We start from the raw sequence: 8085 nt of genomic DNA on the forward strand, positions 1-8085 counted from the left end.
TTCATTTTCCCCGCGGAGGCAACTAGAATGCAAGGCGTCCCACGCAGCAGCCAATGAGAAGTAGGAGCTACATTTTTGCGCGGAAGCACCTGGAAGAGTGAGTGACGCGGCAATGATACCCCTCAGGATCTAGCGTTACTAGTTTAGGCTGCCAAGGGGGACGTCGGACAAAGTAGGAGACACGACAACAGAAACAGCTTACTCTCAACCATAGGTGGGCATTTTGGTGAAACCTCACTCGCCCTCACCCTCGCGGCCCTCACGGGCGCATGCCCTCACCTGCCCTCACCCTCACGGCCCTCACGGGCGCATGCCCTCACTCGCCCTCACACTCACGGCCCTCACAAGCGCAAGCCCTCACTCGCCTTCACCCTCACGGCCCTCACGGGCACATGACCTCACTCGCCCTCACCCTCACGGCCCTCACGGGCACATGACCTCACTCGCCCTCACCCTCACGGCCCTCACGGGCACATGACCTCACTCGCCTTCACCCTCACGGCCCTCACGGCGCGTGCCCTCACTCGCCCTCACCCTCACGGCCCTCAGGGCAATATGCCCTCACTCACCCTCACGGACAAACGCCCTCTCTCGCCCTCACCTCACGGCCCTCAAATGTGTGCCTTTACTGGCCCGCGGCTTATTCGCGGCTAACACTGCCATTTTTTTTCACAAAGAAAATTTTTCATGGTTACAGATATCTCTCTTGCACCGCGATAGGAGCCTTTCCGGTCATTTTAAAGGGCTGGTGTGCCACGTTCTTCGGGTGTTCGCGGTCAACACTACCGAAGTCCCTGTGGGAAAGTGTCCCATATGGTTACAGATATCTCTCTTGCACCGCGATAGGAGCCTTTCCGGTCGTTTTAAAGGGCTGGTGTGCCACGTTCTTCGGGTGTTCGCGGTCAACACTACCGAAGTCCCTGTGGGAAAGTGTCCCATATGGTTACAGATATCTCTCTTGCACCGCGATAGGAGCCTTTCCGGTCGTTTTAAAGGGCTGGTGTGCCACGTTCTTCGGGTGTTCGCGGTCAACACTACCGAAGTCCCTGTGGGAAAGTGTCCCATATGGTTACAGATATCTCTCTTGCACCGCGATAGGAGCCTTTCCGGTCGTTTTAAAGGGCTGGTGTGCCACGTTCTTCGGGTGTTCGCGGTCAACACTACCGAAGTCCCTGTGGGAAAGTGTCCCATATGGTTACAGATATCTCTCTTGCACCGCGATAGGAGCCTTTCCGGTCGTTTTAAAGGGCTGGTGTGCCACGTTCTTCGGGTGTTCGCGGTCAACACTACCGAAGTCCCTGTGGGAAAGTGTCCCATATGGTTACAGATATCTCTCTTGCACCGCGATAGGAGCCTTTCCGGTCGTTTTAAAGGGCTGGTGTGCCACGTTCTTCGGGTGTTCGCGGTCAACACTACCGAAGTCCCTGTGGGAAAGTGTCCCATATGGTTACAGATATCGCTCTTGCACCGCGATAGGAGCCTTTCCGGTCATTTTAAAGGGCTGGTGTGCCACGTTCTTCGGGTGTTCGCGGTCAACACTACCGAAGTCCCTGTGGGAAAGTGTCCCATATGGTTACAGATATCGCTCTTGCACCGCGATAGGAGCCTTTCCGGTCGTTTTAAAGGGCTGGTGTGCCACGTTCTTCGGGTGTTCGCGGTCAACACTACCGAAGTCCCTGTGGGAAAGTGTCCCATATGGTTACAGATACCGCTCTTGCACCGCGATAGGAGCCTTTCCGGTCGTTTTAAAGGGCTGGTGTGCCACGTTCTTCGGGTGTTCGCGGTCAACACTACCGAAGTCCCTGTGGGAAAGTGTCCCATATGGTTACAGATATCTCTCTTGCACCGCGATAGGAGCCTTTCCGGTCGTTTTAAAGGGCTGGTGTGCCACGTTCTTCGGGTGTTCGCGGTCAACACTACCGAAGTCCCTGTGGGAAAGTGTCCCATATGGTTACAGATATCTCTCTTGCACCGCGATAGGAGCCTTTCCGGTCGTTTTAAAGGGCTGGTGTGCCACGTTCTTCGGGTGTTCGCGGTCAACACTACCGAAGTCCCTGTGGGAAAGTGTCCCATATGGTTACAGATATCTCTCTTGCACCGCGATAGGAGCCTTTCCGGTCGTTTTAAAGGGCTGGTGTGCCACGTTCTTCGGGTGTTCGCGGTCAACACTACCGAAGTCCCTGTGGGAAAGTGTCCCATATGGTTACAGATATCTCTCTTGCACCGCGATAGGAGCCTTTCCGGTCGTTTTAAAGGGCTGGTGTGCCACGTTCTTCGGGTGTTCGCGGTCAACACTACCGAAGTCCCTGTGGGAAAGTGTCCCATATGGTTACAGATATCGCTCTTGCACCGCGATAGGAGCCTTTCCGGTCGTTTTAAAGGGCTGGTGTGCCACGTTCTTCGGGTGTTCGCGGTCAACACTACCGAAGTCCCTGTGGGAAAGTGTCCCATATGGTTACAGATATCTCTCTTGCACCGCGATAGGAGCCTTTCCGGTCGTTTTAAAGGGCTGGTGTGCCACGTTCTTCGGGTGTTCGCGGTCAACACTACCGAAGTCCCTGTGGGAAAGTGTCCCATATGGTTACAGATATCTCTCTTGCACCGCGATAGGAGCCTTTCCGGTCGTTTTAAAGGGCTGGTGTGCCACGTTCTTCGGGTGTTCGCGGTCAACACTACCGAAGTCCCTGTGGGAAAGTGTCCCATATGGTTACAGATATCTCTCTTGCACCGCGATAGGAGCCTTTCCGGTCGTTTTAAAGGGCTGGTGTGCCACGTTCTTCGGGTGTTCGCGGTCAACACTACCGAAGTCCCTGTGGGAAAGTGTCCCATATGGTTACAGATATCTCTCTTGCACCGCGATAGGAGCCTTTCCGGTCGTTTTAAAGGGCTGGTGTGCCACGTTCTTCGGGTGTTCGCGGTCAACACTACCGAAGTCCCTGTGGGAAAGTGTCCCATATGGTTACAGATATCGCTCTTGCACCGCGATAGGAGCCTTTCCGGTCATTTTAAAGGGCTGGTGTGCCACGTTCTTCGGGTGTTCGCGGTCAACACTACCGAAGTCCCTGTGGGAAAGTGTCCCATATGGTTACAGATATCGCTCTTGCACCGCGATAGGAGCCTTTCCGGTCGTTTTAAAGGGCTGGTGTGCCACGTTCTTCGGGTGTTCGCGGTCAACACTACCGAAGTCCCTGTGGGAAAGTGTCCCATATGGTTACAGATACCGCTCTTGCACCGCGATAGGAGCCTTTCCGGTCGTTTTAAAGGGCTGGTGTGCCACGTTCTTCGGGTGTTCGCGGTCAACACTACCGAAGTCCCTGTGGGAAAGTGTCCCATATGGTTACAGATATCGCTCTTGCACCGCGATAGGAGCCTTTCCGGGCGTTTTAAAGGGCTGGTGTGCCACGTTCTTCGGGTGTTCGCGGTCAACACTACCGAAGTCCCTGTGGGAAAGTGTCCCATATGGTTACAGATATCGCTCTTGCACCGCGATAGGAGCCTTTCCGGTCGTTTTAAAGGGCTGGTGTGCCACGTTCTTCGGGTGTTCGCGGTCAACACTACCGAAGTCCCTGTGGGAAAGTGTCCCATATGGTTACAGATACCGCTCTTGCACCGCGATAGGAGCCTTTCCGGTCGTTTTAAAGGGCTGGTGTGCCACGTTCTTCGGGTGTTCGCGGTCAACACTACCGAAGTCCCTGTGGGAAAGTGTCCCATATGGTTACAGATATCGCTCTTGCACCGCGATAGGAGCCTTTCCGGGCGTTTTAAAGGGCTGGTGTGCCACGTTCTTCGGGTGTTCGCGGTCAACACTACCGAAGTCCCTGTGGGAAAGTGTCCCATATGGTTACAGATATCGCTCTTGCACCGCGATAGGAGCCTTTCCGGTCGTTTTAAAGGGCTGGTGTGCCACGTTCTTCGGGTGTTCGCGGTCAACACTACCGAAGTCCCTGTGGGAAAGTGTCCCATATGGTTACAGATATCGCTCTTGCACCGCGATAGGAGCCTTTCCGGTCGTTTTAAAGGGCTGGTGTGCCACGTTCTTCGGGTGTTCGCGGTCAACACTACCGAAGTCCCTGTGGGAAAGTGTCCCATATGGTTACAGATATCGCTCTTGCACCGCGATAGGAGCCTTTCCGGGCGTTTTAAAGGGCTGGTGTGCCACGTTCTTCGGGTGTTCGCGGTCAACACTACCGAAGTCCCTGTGGGAAAGTGTCCAATATGGTTACAGATATCGCTCTTGCACCGCGATAGGAGCCTTTCCGGTCATTTTAAAGGGCCGGTGTGCCGCGTTCTGCGGGTGTTCGCGTCCAACACTACCGAAGTCCCTGTGGGAAAATGTCCCACATGATTACAGATATCGCTCTTGCACCGCGATAGGAGCCTTTTCAACCGCTTTAAAGGGTTCCTGCGCCACGTTTTTCGGAGCTAGGGGCGAGCGCTGCATATGTCCTAGTGTAAGCCTTGAAGGTTGTAGCTATGCTAAGAAGGTTGTAGCGAAGCTATGAAAGGTTGTAGTTCGTTGAACTGCGACACAAGGACGACGCCGGTCTGTCTGCGCATAGCGAGGCTGTGAGAAACCTTCTGATGTTATCGCTTGTTTGAGGCACCTGGGGGCTATAAATGACATAAAGTAAAAAGGATTAGTACGGTGGGTGCAATATAATTTTGCCGCGTATACGGGTGGTAACACGGAGTCCTTGTGATTTCGGGTGTTTCTTGTGGCCAGTAACGTATTGCGCCAGTGTCGTGCACCTTCAGTGCTATTTCAAAAGTGGTCGTGAACGATGAGCCGCCCGAAGAAGCGTTGCGCAGAGGGCGAACTTGTTAAGGACCCTACGCATGCTGTACCTGGGAGTTTAAAGAGACATTTTAAGTACCTCGGATCCATAAACGACGGAGCCACAACTGTGTATCAGTGTCTGCACTGCAATGAAGAAAAACGTGGCAAGAGGCGAGAGACGCTACGACGCTAGGATGCGGTCTCCAGATGAGAAAAGGATTAGAAACGTGGCAAAAGTACAAGATACGTCGCAAATTCAAACCTCGATTTGGAGAAATCTGTTAGAACTCGCACAACACCGCTTTAAAATCCACCCGCCGGTAGTTGCGTCGCTTGCACCATATCATCAAGTAATCAGTCATCTCAGGACGCTTAGCTGTATTCCCAGCGAGACATAGACGAAATTGCTAAAAATGTGCACACCAGCCCTTTAATGTGCACCCCGCTGGTAGTTGGGTCATTGGAACCATATCATCAAGTAATCAGTCATCTCAGGACGCTTAGCTCTATTCCCAGCGAGACATAGACGAAATTGCTAAAAATGCGCACACCAGCCCTTTAATGTGCACCCCGCTGGTAGTTGGGTCATTGGAACCATATCACCAAGTAATCAGTCAGCTTAGAACGCTTCGCTGTGTTCCCAGCGCGACATAGACGAAAGTTCTAAAAATGTGCACACCAGCCCTTTAATGTGCACCCCGCTGGTAGTTGGGTCATTGGAACCATATCATCAAGTAATCAGTCAGCTTAGAACGCTTCGCTGTGTTCCCAGCGCGACATAGACGAAAGTTCTAAAAATGTGCACACCAGCCCTTTAATGTGCACCCCGCTGGTAGTTGGGTCATTGGAACCATATCATCAAGTAATCAGTCAGCTTAGAACGCTTCGCTGTGTTCCCAGCGCGACATAGACGAAAGTTCTAAAAATGTGCACACCAGCCCTTTAATGTGCACCCCGCTGGTAGTTCGGTCATTGCAACCATATCACCAAGTAACCAGTCAGCTCAGGACGCTTAGCTGTATTCCCAGCGAGACATAGACGAAATTGCTAAAAATGCGCACACCAGCCCTTTAATGTGCACCCCGCTGGTAGTTGGGTCATTGGAACCATATCATCAAGTAAGCAGTCAGCTTAGAACGCTTCGCTGTGTTCCCAGCGCAACATAGACGAAAGTTCTAAAAATGTGCACACCAGCCCTTTAATGTGCACCCCGCTGGTAGTTCGGTCATTGGAACCATATCACCAAGTAACCAGTCAGCTCAGGACGCTTAGCTGTATTCCCAGCGAGACATAGACGAAATTGCTAAAAATGCGCACACCAGCCCTTTAATGTGCACCCCGCTGGTAGTTGGGTCGTTGGAACCATATCATCAAGTACGCAGTCAGCTTAGAACGCTTCGCTGTGTTCCCAGCGCAACATAGACGAAAGTTCTAAAAATGTGCACACCAGCCCTTTAATGTGCACCCCGCTGGTAGTTCCGTCATTGGAACCATATCACCAAGTAACCAGTCAGCTCAGGACGCTTAGCTGTATTCCCAGCGAGACATAGACGAAATTGCTAAAAATGCGCACACCAGCCCTTTAATGTGCACCCCGCTGGTAGTTGGGTCATTGGAACCATATCATCAAGTAACCAGTCAGCTCAGGACGCTTAGCTGTATTCCCAGCGAGACATAGACGAAATTGCTAAAAATGCGCACACCAGCCCTTTAATGTGCACCCCGCTGGTAGTTGGGTCATTGGAACCATATCATCAAGTAACCAGTCAGCTCATGACGCTTAGCTGTATTCCCAGCGAGACATAGAAGAAATTGCTAAAAATGCGCACACCAGCCCTTTAATGTGCACCCCGCTGGTAGTTGGGTCATTGGAACCATATCATCAAGTAACCAGTCAGCTCAGGACGCTTAGCTGTATTCCCAGCGAGACATAGACGAAATTGCTAAAAATGCGCACACCAGCCCTTTAATGTGCACCCCGCTGGTAGTTGGGTCATTGGAACCATATCATCAAGTAACCAGTCAGCTCAGGACGCTTAGCTGTATTCCCAGCGAGACATAGACGAAATTGCTAAAAATGCGCACACCAGCCCTTTAATGTGCACCCCGCTGGTAGTTGGGTCATTGGAACCATATCATCAAGTAAGCAGTCAGCTTAGAACGCTTCGCTGTGTTCCCAGCGCAACATAGACGAAAGTTCTAAAAATGTGCACACCAGCCCTTTAATGTGCACCCCGCTGGTAGTTCGGTCATTGGAACCATATCACCAAGTAACCGGTCAGCTCAGGACGCTTAGCTGTATTCCCAGCGAGACATAGACGAAATTGCTAAAAATGCGCACACCAGCCCTTTAATGTGCACCCCGCTGGTAGTTGGGTCATTGGAACCATATCATCAAGTAAGCAGTCAGCTCAGGACGCTTAGCTGTATTCCCAGCGAGACATAGACGAAATTGCTAAAAATGTGCACACCAGCCCTTTAATGTACACCCTGCTGGTAGTTGGGTCATTGGAACCATATCACCAAGTAATCAATCAGTCAGCTTAGGGCGCTTCGCTGTGTTCCCAGCGCCACGTAGACGAAAGTTCTAAAAACGTGCACACCACCCCTTCAAACTGCACCATGTGCACTTTTCAGATGGCTGCGCAGGACAAAGCGGTCCCTGCCACGGTCTAGTTTTTTCGTCATCAATAAATAGATACCCTGTCCATCCCACATATGAGGGTGAGTGCACTCACCAGATTCCTCATGGCTTGAGCGTCGTCAATAGGCTTCGCGTTACTGAAGGCCTCACGTGTGAGTGCCTTCATAATTTGCGCAAGCCTCGCATGGGTCATTTGACCTCATTTCTGAGTGCACTCATAGTGACCTCACACCCCTCAGGCCTCACCAGTGACTTCACTCACACAGACCTGGCGCCCCTCAGACCTCATGAGTGCACTCACAGGAGGTCTCATGAGGGGCAAAACCTCATGAGTGCACTCACAGGAGGCCTCGTGAGGGGCAAAACCTCATGAGTGCACTCACAGGAGACCTCATGAGGGGCAAAACCTCATGAGTGCACTCACAGGAGACCTCGTGAGGGGCAAAACCTCATGAGTGCACTCACGGATGGCCTCATCGCGGGCTTGCCCTCACTCACCCTCACCTCAAAGGCGTGAGGTGAGGGTGAGGGGCACTCATGAGGGCCCTCATGAGTGAGTTCGCCCAGCTATGCTCTCAACTGACGAAATTTAATGCAAGGAACAAAAACATCAGAACTACAAGATATGATGACGTCAACAGCAATGACAGCAGGGTTAGCACAC

The sequence above is a fragment of the Ornithodoros turicata genome, chromosome 5 (assembly GCF_037126465.1).
Source record: "Ornithodoros turicata isolate Travis chromosome 5, ASM3712646v1, whole genome shotgun sequence".
NCBI lineage: Eukaryota > Metazoa > Arthropoda > Arachnida > Ixodida > Argasidae > Ornithodoros > Ornithodoros turicata.